At 39.6% G+C, this 12579-nt stretch overlaps 1 protein-coding gene across 1 annotated transcript in view; it reads left to right on the forward strand.

The window, feature by feature from the left end:
* The first annotated feature begins 875 nt into the window (after positions 1-875).
* The window catches only part of shroom1 (shroom family member 1), a 35730-nt gene continuing 24026 nt past the window's right edge, over positions 876-12579 (forward strand). The window contains exon 1 of the mRNA XM_040150491.1: positions 876-1024. The gene's annotated coding sequence lies outside the window, so the exon portion shown is untranslated. The remainder of the gene's footprint in view (positions 1025-12579) is intronic.

Raw genomic sequence — 12579 nt, forward strand, 5'->3', positions numbered from 1 at the left:
TTTCCTAATTATATTTACATACTTTTACTTAAGTAACATTTTCAATGCAGGACCTATATTATCTATTATATTTCACAGATTATGTTTATATCAATTTAAAACTCACGTTGTGCAATAATATGTATATATCATCCATCAGACTGTATATACTGTACATTGATGTGTATTACTTCTGTACCTTGCACCACTGGTTTTTCTTGATGACAACTTTCAAAAACCGTTTGACTTGTTTATAAACATACTGTTGTCCACTGTTGTTGATACATATTTGCATTTTTTTTTTCACCTGTTGTTGTTTTTTCTTTTATTTAACTATATTCGTGTCTATATTTTTATTTTATGTTTATTTATCTTTCTTCGGCTTTGTTGTCCCTTTTTTTTTTTTTATTTTTCTGTATGTCCATGTGCATCTTCTTGAACATTGTTATTGGTAGTGTGCGTAAGTACATTGACAACCACTAAAAAAACCGGAGTCAAACTCCCTGTAATCGCAAACGTACCTGGCATAGTTCTTCCGCCGCATGTACTTTTACTTAAGTAGATGATTTGAATGCTTCTTCCACCGCTGACAAAAACCGGCCGCTTCTCAGTTTCAACTTCTGACTCTTTTCAGTGAGGTGAAGCGCAGGAAAACGATGCAGAGAAATTCCAGTTTCGACTGCACCTCCGCCAACACGCACTGACCAATAGGATGTCCTGTACTCCCAACGTGCCCGCCTCACGCTGCATCTGATTGGTCTACTTGCTCCTCTGTTACCTTTCATCCGCTTGTCTCCCGCTAGGGAGTAAGGTAAACCAACGGCGAGAGGAGGAAAAGGAAAGCTCATTACCGGAATTGGAAGGGGGGGGGTGTGTTTGCGAGACACGGCAGCCAACTAGATAAAAGTGATTTCTGCCCTGTCAGTGTATGGTTTTGTTTTTTTTTGTTTGTTTTTTTTTGAAAGTGTTATTCATTCGAGAAGAGGAAACAAGGAATCCAAGAGGGACACAGGCCGAAAACCGCGAAGAGACCGACAAGCGGCAGGTACGTGAAGCGGACTTCGGCAGCAGCAGGTGCAACCCCGTATCGCTGTGGCAGCTCGGTTTCGGTGTGTGTCAGCCGTCCACCTGCTGCTCACCGTTTCTAGTCGGGAGGACGGTCACAGGACAACTTTAGGAAAAACGGGGGAAATGCCGCATGCTAGACGTCTTGTTGTAGGTTGTAGCACGGGAGCGAAAATAGACGTTGTCCCTGAATAAGCTACAACTGCTCTCAGCTCAGTTGTGTCAGGAGCTAATGTCAGATGGCACCTACTCCTCGCCGGTGATCATAACATGACCTACCTGCTCCTGAATATTTTTTCAGTGACACCCTTTTCGTGAATATTAGTGATTATTTTATAGCATTTTAAGATGTACTTTCGGTGCATGTAGAGCTGAAACAGTTGGTCGATCGATTACTCAGCCGATTGACGTACAATCAATTGGCAGCAGTTTTGATAACCGATCAATCATTTCAGTCATTTTTAAAGCTCAAATGGCAAACATTTGTTTGTTCACGCGTCTCCCATGTTAGGATTTTCTCTTTTTTCTGTGTTTTATATAATTACAAACTGAATATTTTGAGTTTTGTTAGTTTTGGACCGTTTATCAGACAAAAAAAAAAAAAAAATGTTCATGAGCATTTTTTTCCCCATTTTTCTGACATTTCATAGACCAAACAACTAATTGCATAATCGATAAAGCAGATGAAGATCAGATTAATCAATAATGAAAATAATCATTAATTTTTCTTTTCAATGTTAAATTATATGTGTTCTGTTGTTAAAAATGTTATAATGGATTATTGCCAAAACATTTAGTTGATTATGTGATAAATCAGTTAACAGAAAATGAATAGACAAAAATTTAGACAATCAGTTTAATTGTGTAAGTCATGTATCTCTTAAAACTATAATTCTCTGTTTCCACTTTAAAGATTTGGGGTGTTTTGGACTTTTAGTGGAACAAAACAGAACAATTTTTAGACAGTACCTTGGGCTCTGGGAAATACAACGGTTCATCGGTGATGAAAATGATGGTTAGTTGCAGTTCTGTAATGGATAGTGTGGATGGAAGGGAGACAAACATCAACTCAAATTACTGTTATCAGCACATTTAATTGCCATTGGCATATTTTTTGTGTTGTAAATTACTTATGCAATGTCTGGTGTTCGCCAGTGTTGTGAGAACAACACAGCGTTGGCCTTCCTTAACCTTATCTGCTTGTCTCAAATTGATACCTGGCTCTGAATTATGCACAGGAGGGCCTTTCTACCTAATGGCTGGACTGTGTTTTATTTAAAGTGGGAACAAAAGTTTCCACGGCTGTGGCAGGGCTGCTGTGGGGGAAACCTGACACTGGCGTTTTGTGCCGTGGCTGAAACTGAAGCACTCATGCATGTTGGTCGGATGGTGGGAGCAGCGGGAGCACACTGACCTCTCTGTGCGCTGCTGGTGGATGCCGTGCTCAGGCCGCTGACCCGACTCTACTATATGTCTATATCTACATCTGGATAGTCATGCGCCAGTGGACGTCAGATAAAGTACTGAGTCAGCGACACACTGCATGATAACTTGACTCGGAGCTAAAACGTACATACGTACATGTGGCATTTGGTTATTGTTGCATACAGGTGGTTTTAGGTATGATAGCGTGAGTAGTTGGTGTGTGTGTGTGTGTTTGCAGGAAGGTGAAAGAGGAAAGCAAGCCAGAGACAAAAGATGGAAGCTAATGGAAGGGCAAGGCTATAAAATAGAGTAGGGTCACAGAGCCATGGGGCATACATGTCATCCTACCCTGGGTGTTGAAACATGATCTCTTTCTCTGTCTCTGTCTCTCTTCCTCCTTCTAACGAAAACAAAAAATGTGTACTCGGTGTTGAAGGTGTGCTGCAGAAAAAACTGACCAACCAAAGAGAATACATTTGTGTGGTTGCAGTCATTTAGGACAGAAATTTGTTGCTCTGTTGTAACATTACCCAATTTTCAGACACAGAACAGCACTAGTCAGAGGACTGGATTTGGTGTCTTGTCATTTGACTTAATGGACCTGGTCGTCTCTTTAAACAGTGGAAAATTACTCATACTATGTTTGGGTGTGTGGTTTTGACTCGGATGTTTACATTCCTTCAGTGACCTTTTGCACAGCCCACCTCTGCAAGGATGAAGTAACTGGTTTGGCGACGTGAGTAAATTTAGATTAGGGTTCAGATCATGTCAGCAGCAATAACTCACCAAAATTTATTTTGCAAAATTGCGGCTGAAAGTGATCCAAATGAAACGTTAGGATTACACACAGCTGGTATTTGATTTCAGAATAAAATAAAATAAAAAATAAAAACCTAATGAAATCTTAGAAATAAAGCAGCTAAAAGACTGAGAAATCTTTTTGAAATGACCTAATGCTGCTGTAATTTAATCATTATCACTCTGTATGGTTTCACTGTGAACTCTAGTGAAGGTGTCAGAGGGAGATAATGGACAAGGATGTAGCAGGAAGGTGTCAGAGGTATAAATAGGTTCATTGCCTGTTGGCTTTTGTTATTCTTGCCTGTAGTGTTTGCATTTTCCCGCAACAGAATTGGGATATTGTCGTAATTCCACCTCTCCCTTTGTACCTGCAATGCCAGTGAGGCTTTCACTGGCGTTGTTAGTGTCAGGAAAATGAATGCGTCTTGTCTTTGTCACGGTAAAAGCGGATGCAGTGAATGACTCATTCTAAGGGATCAGGAATTCAGTGGTGTTTGGTTTTTTTTTTCTTTTGGTTTTTTTTTAACGGTAAAATGATTGACTCAGACTGGCTTTAATTGGGTATAAGAACAGATTAGAAGTGATGATGTTAAGTCTAAACTACTAGCATGTGATTTAGCATGCTTTCAATATGAATCAGCTGCCATAATTAAGTACCAGCAGTTGCAGTTTTTATTAAGAATGTAAAAATAATTTAATTAATAGGAAAGGGCAGGTGGGAACAGGGATATATTTTAATACCAGAAGAATAAAATTGTGCACTACAAGTAAAAAATTAAGACCATCATGCTCGTTCCAGTCCAGGTTTAATTGGTAATAAAGTGAGACTATTAATGATGACAAACTGGTGATACTAGAGATGAGACCGGGACATTATGTCATGCATAAGTAACTGTATATTTTAGAAGTTTTTTTTTTTTCACATTGTGTTGATACTATACCATAATAATTAGACCGTAGCTAGCATGGAGGCTAGGAAGGATAAGGTGTGGTGTTGTGGTTCCTGAGACTCATCATGACGTCATGCTCTTTTTGAAAATAATTTCCTTGAAAAGGATGATAAAACGATGGATGCATGTTTTAAAATGCATGGTAACGTACAGGTATTCAGGTACGTTTACGTTGTTTGGTATCATTGCGGGCATCATACCAGGAAGAACACTTCAAACACTGATGAGGAGATCAATGTGAATGATTTGATTCTCTAGATTAAGAGCATGGAGGAGGAAGAGAGAAGCATGTATAAGAAGCCATATTCAAGTTAAAATTTCTCCTCAGGGAATAATAAGTAATAGGAAACAATAGAGGCAAAATCTGACTTTGTTGTAAATAGCAAGTATGAAAAAAAAGGGAAATGCCACCATTTTAAATAGCATGATTGATAATCGGGATGAAAGCAGCAGCAAGTAAATATTACTTTAACATGACATCAGTGTGGTTGACCTTGAGCCGATCAAAGAGTGTATGTGCGTGTAGATTTTTCTGGTTGGGTTCACAGAAATAAACCTGTTCAGGTGTGCATTTTTTATGGTTTTGGAAGTTAATGTGATGTGGCTCAGTTAGGAATATACTGTATTATGGCTTTTATATAGAGGTTACCATGACATTTTTATTGTATGAAAGGATTTCTCTGAAGTCTTTAAATAATAATGGTGAGAAAGATTGCTGGTGTTATTAATTATGACAGAATTTAGAAGTGGGGAATTAAAAAGGTAATTTGAAACTAGGATTAAGAATTTTATATTTTGGATTGGCATAGGACCTGTGTAACATGTTGAGCAATCCTATTGTAAAGACAGTATCATTTGACGTAAGTCCGCTATAATCAATATTTTTATATCAACATTGTCTTAAATGGCCACTCTTAATGTGAAAGGTGAACCCACAAAGAATTTTTGATGTGTTTTAGCATCTTTCAGCTCATTGTTTTGATTTTATGGTCTGCAAATTTGATGTTTTGGTTCCAGCTCACCACTCTCATCGGAGTGGGCTCCAGCTGTTTTAGTAAAAAAAAGATCTAAACACTGACTGTACGCTACCTGCCCAGAAGCACATACAGCAGACAGACAAAGTTATGTAGCAGCTAAAGAGCCAGATATTTCTTTCAGGCGTTTGTGAAGAGCAAAACAGAGTTGAAAGGAGAGTAAATATTAAACTTAATTTCCTCAGGTGGCCAGAAACACAACTCCAAATGAATGCTAACTTCGCTCAGTGTCTGATGGATGTAGACACATAGAAGCTTTTTGAAAAGTTCATCATATCAATTTACGAGGTTACAATATGTTGATGTTGTTTTTACAGATCGTTTCTGCTGTCCCCAACACAGAGCTCAAGTGAGTAAAGATGCCAATATAAGCCTCTACGTGTCCTTCACTTTTACCAGCACCTGCATGGACCAGGCTGAATGTGTGCGCTCACTTTTCCTCCTCCTCGTGCATGACTGACATTCCTGACATTGCGTGGGTCCCCCGAAGAGGGCCAGGAAGCACGTGGGTTGATTTTCAAAACGCTCTGTGTTCGAGGAACGAAACGATCTCCAACATCATCCACCAGACTCAGACATTCACCGCCTCTCCAGGTCTCTTTCTCCACCTTTCGTCTCGTTTGCTCTCCTCAGTTATTACTTCAGAGCTCTTCTCCCCAGACAGAGGCAGGGGCTTTTTATTTTTACCTGCGTTTTGACCACTCACTTGTCTGCAGTTGTGAGTTAGTGTCCGCCTTCTTTTTTCAGGGGAACAGAAAGGCCTCTTCTGGTCCTTTTAGAACAGATGGATGTGAAGGAGACAAATGGCTGCCAGAGGTTATCGCTGCATAATACGAGATCCCCGAGGGCAGGTGGGAAAGTGTGTACGGTTATGTGTCTGTCTGCCTATTCTGGTTATCTGACAGGACCACACCTACGCTATTGTATGGCCCTATAGGACCCTCATTGTGGCATGGCAGTGTCATATGACATGTGGGTATGTGTTCATGTGTGTTAGTAACCTGCCTGAAATCTAGTTAGATAAGGCATACAACTGTCATAGCAGCAACACACTGCAGAAATAATTAACAACACACTTTAATTAAGCAAATATAAACAAAGCCTAAACAATCATAGAGGAGTGAACGGTGCCCTGTGGAGTTTCGTATAAAAACAAATATAAGCTCTGTTTTCACTTTGTGTTACCCAACAAAATGCATTGTGTGCATTTTTAAATCAAATAACTGTTTTGTGCATTTTCTTCCTCATAAAACACTTGCAAAGCCAGTTTTCTAAACCTGCATTGTTTATATCCATGTTTACTGGGTAGAAGTTTTCCTCTGCCCTGCCTTTACTGGCACGTCGCTGTGTATTTTAGTGCATTACTGCCAACCATTGAGCAGTCGAATAATATATGAAACCACTGCTTTTCGCGTCACGTGTGAATGCACCAGACAAACAAAACAGGGACGCATTCATTTAGAAAAACAAAAAAACAAAAAACAAACCTGTACCATACTGTGATAATAAGGATAAAAAAAACGCCACAGGATACCTTGTATGAGATTTACACACGATTTATTACATTCTACAAAGTTAAACCCAACCCAAAAATCAACCTGTCATTGCTCTCTGGTGGACTGTTTCTAAACGACCTGAAACCTAGTTTGACATTCCTGTACTGTGTTTTCTTGTTACTTTTCAGTAGACATACACAGTTACCAGTATATCTGCAATAACGATATATTGATCTGGCCGATTTATCAGTCTAGCTCTAATAAAAAGTAACGTTTTCATATGAATAAATATGTGTTATTCAACCATCATTAAAACTGAACAAGTGGTATTCTACATTCCCAGCACTGGTTACGATTCTCCTGTGCCGGTGAAGAGAAAGTAATGCTAATTATTTTCTTGCCGCAGTGACAACATTTTTTTTTTTTTTAGTTAGAACAAGCAGCAACAGCCACAATTGCAGAACGACAAAAAAAATGCCACCTGCAGAACAGAAAGTCCATAAGGGAAAATCCAGTCCAAATCCAAGACGCACTGCTCTACTGAGATGCTCAAAAAAAACGCCTCACTGATCACAGGTTATTACTTTAAAGTTTTAAAATTATGATGTTGAGATAATCAAGGCCTTTGGACGCATCAGAAAAGGGGCCTACACAGAGAGGAAGAATAAAACTAGGCCTGAGATTGTTGCTGTTTCACTGTAGTGTGGACTACAGAGCATCCCTTCATCCCTTGTGTGTGTTTGAAGGGGAAATGTAAAAAGGCAGACAGACTTTTGAGAATGTGTGTGTGTGTGTGTGTGTGTGTGTGTGTGTGTGTGTGTGTGTGTGTGTGTGTGTGTGTGTGTGTGTGTGTGTGTGTGTGTGTGTGTGTGTGTGTGTGTGTGTGTGTGTGTGTGTGTGTGTGTGTGTGTGTGTACCGTACCACCATAATACACCGTGCCAAAAGTGCTGCTGGAGGGCCGTCTCGGGTTTTATAGCCCCTGATGAAAAGGTGTGGGTGAGGGGTTGTCACTGAGACTTGAGCCGGCCACAGACGCAGTAATATGGCTGTGATATTGACTAATAAAAGAGGCATTTACAGCTGTCAGACACGGCTGGAAGTGGAGGCTTGATGTCTTTTTCTTTTGTGTGTGTCTTTGTGCGTCCAGTGGGAACTGGCCTTGACACTTGGGTTGTGACTCAGTTATATGTGGACTTTTTTTTTTTTTTCAGACTAAGTTACTGAAATAAATCAGCCTAATAATTGAAGATTGGTGAAAAGCAGTGAGTCAGGTAATTAAATGAAATGACACAATTTTAAGTAATTCAGGGTGATTTTGGCAATTGTTAAACATGAGAAGGTTTGTTGCTTTTCTCTGTTTAATATCTTTGTAAACTGAATATCTTTGCTTTTTGACTGTTGGTCGGGCAACATAAGACATTTCAGGACTTCACCTTGCTCTCTGAGAAGTTGCTATGGGCATTTGTTCACTGTCTTTTGGCTTGTAATAGACTAACAATCAATAGAAAAAATAATCTGCAGATTATTCAATAATGAGAATAATCGTTAGTTGCTGCCCTAAAGTAATTTCAGACACGTTTGTTTTAGATGTTGTCTGCAAATAATGATGCTTTTTAACATGCAGTCTGGTCCATTCAAATTGGACCTTTGAGACCAATAATCTACCAGCTGACTTGAATGAACCAAAAACACCACAAGAAAAAAGTAAAACAAATGTAAAACTTGCTTACAGCCAACTCAGACAGTCATTTATAGTGCAGTGTAGAAAAAGCAAAAATAATAGTGGAAGAAAAAATACTGAACTGAACACAAGGGTATATTTTATTATATCACAGGAAAGGGTAATGGTCCCTCTCAGTAATCCCACCAATGCTTCCTCGGGCAACACCACATCTGACTACCGCGCTACATTTTTCTCTCCCAGGTTACAAAGTCCAGAGTGTGTTGCACTGTTTTCTGGTTAAGTTTAATCTCAGTGTGATTTGTTTTACAGCCTTAAACCCCACCTTACCGCCGCCACCTCCACCACCACCCCTCCTCCCCTGCTCTGAAGTAGGAAACCTGCACTGCCAACAGTAAAAGCAGCCTATTGTGATCAGCTCCCCAAAATGAACCACGGTGCCAGACTCGGTGCTGGGAAACACAATGGAGATTAGAAATCACTTGACTCCTGGGCGTGATGATCAGTACTATTAGGTTACTGTATATGTTTCAAAAGCAGGACAATTAAAAGTTAACACTGACTGTTTCGTCTCGGCAGAGGCGTCAGTACAATGGGAGATCATCTACAGCCCGTAGTCTATAGCCTGAGGTGTAGGTGGGGACTGTAATTTTCAGCACATTAGACGCACATTTGCTCTTTCAGTAGAGCTCCAACATGTGTTGTGTCTTTGAAATTACGCAGATGGAGGTGGGATGAATGCAAAAAAAAAAGTTATCCATGTTATAATGGAACTGCAAGCTAACAATGAACTACTGTATTCCGGATAAAATACTAATTTTCTTTTTCATTATTACATTATTTTCATTATATAGCCTTTTGCAGCATAAAGCAAACTTCTCAGGCAAAAAGCACTTACCCAGGATTACTCAGTTTGACAGACTTACCAGCCTATTCATGGAAAAAAATGTTGGCTGTGTACCAATGATCATCTGCTTCATAATGGCCTGAGGAATGACAAAACTAGCTAAATGCTAACTAAGTGTCCACCTGGAACAGATTAATTAAATGTCAAAAGCCGTCAGTGCTTTAATGCCAGAAAGGTCAAACATCTTTTTTTCCTGTCTACGACATGGCTGAAGTAGATATTACAATAACTGCTATGTACTGGTGTGATTTTTAAAAATGCAGCAGTGTTGATTTGTACAATGTCAGGGCATGGAAAAGCCATTGAGGAACATGTTGAAAGCTGAGATCTTTACACTTTAAACTACTTTAAACTGCAGTTTTAATTTTCTAGTGCTAAGCTATCCACTAAATCAAATTTATTCTAGGTTTATTTTACAGGAAAATTCCCCAGTAGACTTGACATGGAGACTGAGAAAGTGCGAAACAGGAGAGAGGAGGTGACTTAATGATTTGCCAGATGTTTGGCTCTTATCAAGCTTTCCCTTTGTTTTTATGGGGCCTTACATTAGGAATTTTTATAGTTATAACGGGTAATACAAAGGCTCTGCTGCAATACATGTTCATTTAATAATAACATTTGGTCAGAGATCATCTTGAGTAATTGAGATTCTTTTGTTAGTTTTGACCTAATTCTTATCTCCTGATAGCTTTTGGCTAACACTTGGCGATGTTCGTTTGTTTTCGTTTTTTTTTTCTTTTTTTCTGTGATCAATAAAAGTGTCCAAAAATGCATTAAATCATGAACCAGGTCTGACCGAAAACTGCTAATCATTTTTAACTGAATTCAAGCAATACATTTTATTTATCCGACAGGTTAAGGTTTTGTGACCTTGAGGGATTTGATTGACCAGCTGTCAGTTTGTGGGCTTTGGGCTTGTTCCATATCAAATCTTGCTTCGCAAGGTAACAAGCAAAATATTTGCTATGGTCTGCTCTGGACCTTTTTTTTTTTTTTTTTTTTTAGGAGTTTAAAAACTTCATCAGCATCTGCCTTGTTGCCTAAATTCCCTGGTGTTTCAGTACCTAAAGTCTATTTGAATGAAAGTACAAGCTTGTGTAGGAATAGAGAACCAAAGTTGGACTTAAAGCCTCTGAGCAGTAACTGTGATACTATGAAAACAGTCAGTGATTTGCCCCAGTTTTGTGTGTGTCTTACTGTTGATGTTTCACAAGAAACTAGACCGGGTAAATAAATGCAGAGTAAATATTTCTGTCTAGTATTTCATTTAGACTTTTAGTTAGCAAAGTGGAAATTTCCAGTCTGGTCTCGAATCCTGAAACTCATCCTCCTCTATAGAAAAGCAGAGAGTACCCCCGTTATCTGGTTTAACCTTAGTCTATGTCAGAGGAATGAGGGGGAAACAGAAGTTTTAACAGAGGAGAAAGCGTTTTAGTGGGATTTGATCCTAGCCTGTCAAGGGCAGTAAATTAATGGATTTGGAGGAGTAGTAGTATTTGAAAGAAACATTCTGCATATTAGACACCAGTTACCCACAAGACATCCTTGTCTACATCTGCTTAGTTATGGATCATCACTTCCACTTGGGTTAATCAGGTCAGTCTGCCAGGGCAATTGTGCAAAACCAAAAATCTGGAGAATGTCGATCAGTTTAATTTGCTTAATTTCACCTGACGTTTGGAGTTTAGTTAAACTCACCAGGCAGGTCACAGTTGCCAAGCACGATCTCCTCAAGTAGATAAATAATCAGAATCTCAAAAATATTGCTTGGCTCAGGTCTGTTGTTGGTTTAAGTGGAAGCCATGTTGGGGTCAGTGGGGGAAGTGGGAATGTTAGCTGTTGGCCCTCAGACAGGCCCGCGTTAGTTTGCAATTCCGATCTCTGGTGCAACACTGAGCAAATGTTTCCTTGTCCTGCTGCAGCTGCTGTACAGGGCAGCGTATCGTGTATCTGGACTGTCTTTTTTCATGCTTCTTAAAGCATCCAGGCAGGTATAAAAGGAGAGATTAGAGGGATGTCAGTTCGCTTTCATCATGCCATATTAGATAGTGGACAGTGACCTAGTTTCTCACACCTTCTCCTTTTTATCCTCATGTTTCTCTTTGTGTTCTGCTGTTTCTGCTTCCTTACCAGACATGATGTCACCGACAAGCCCGTGCAACAGCAGGAGCTCTGTGCGTGAATGACTCCTGCAGCCACTAAGCCTTTTCCTCTGATGTCAGTGACTGTGTACAATTTGTGTGTATGCTGCACCTTGTGGAGAGGTCATCCATTAAAATGACCACAGGAATTCACGAATGATTGAAATTTACTCCACTCATCGGTTGAAATTTACAATCGGCTCAAAATGGCTTTTGCTACGTTTTTGAGCGTGTGCTGATTATAATTTAATTTAACGGCCCTGCAATTAGCCATGCAGTCGTTTTAATTTATTCTGGTTTATTAGAGCACTGCTCAGGTTCAAGTTGTGTGCCGGTAGGAATTACACAAGCTTACCAAACTCAGTGTACCAATCAGAATGACAAAGGTGCAACAGAAGATCAGACACAGTATATATACATCCACTGAGTCCTGAGAACGGGTTTAATCTGGCAAAATAAATAACACCTGTAGGGGTGCACTGTTAAGGGCTTTTACAACTCGTTCCTCGGTAAAATGAACTGGGATTGAAAGCTGGTGTTACCTTAGCATTATTAGTGCATGGGTGGAGCCCTGTGACGTTGCATAATTTCAGAGTGTGTTTTTGCTTTTTTTCCTTCAAAACTAGTGTATAACTTGGATTACTTTCCGTGGTCTATAACTCTCCATTCACTGGCTGTAATTGCCTCATATTCGATGGGTTTAGGGGAACAATAAGGCGAGACAAGGAATGCTGTTGTCTTGGAGCTCAGCAGGTCATTTAGTAATGTAACCTGACTTTAACCGGACCTCCACTCCAGGAGGTCAAACGATTACAGGAGGGGAAAACACCCAGTTCTAATTATGTAGTCTTTGTGTCTTGAAGTGAAGTGTGTTGATGTGGACACTTAGGATTTTTGTGACTGCAGAAAGATATGGATAAAGTTTTGTGTTTTCCCATGAAAGAAGCTGGTGTGCAATATCTGAATAACCCAAGGCTATAGCTAAAGTACCTTCATCTATTGCGGCTAAATGGGCAAAATGATTGCCTGAAGAAGGTCTGGTTGAGTCAGAACAACTAAATCCAAAGTATACTCTGTCATTCAGTCCTGTTGCTAAACA

The sequence above is a fragment of the Xiphias gladius genome, chromosome 17, assembly GCF_016859285.1.
Source record: "Xiphias gladius isolate SHS-SW01 ecotype Sanya breed wild chromosome 17, ASM1685928v1, whole genome shotgun sequence".
Classification (NCBI taxonomy): Eukaryota; Metazoa; Chordata; class Actinopteri; order Istiophoriformes; family Xiphiidae; genus Xiphias; species Xiphias gladius.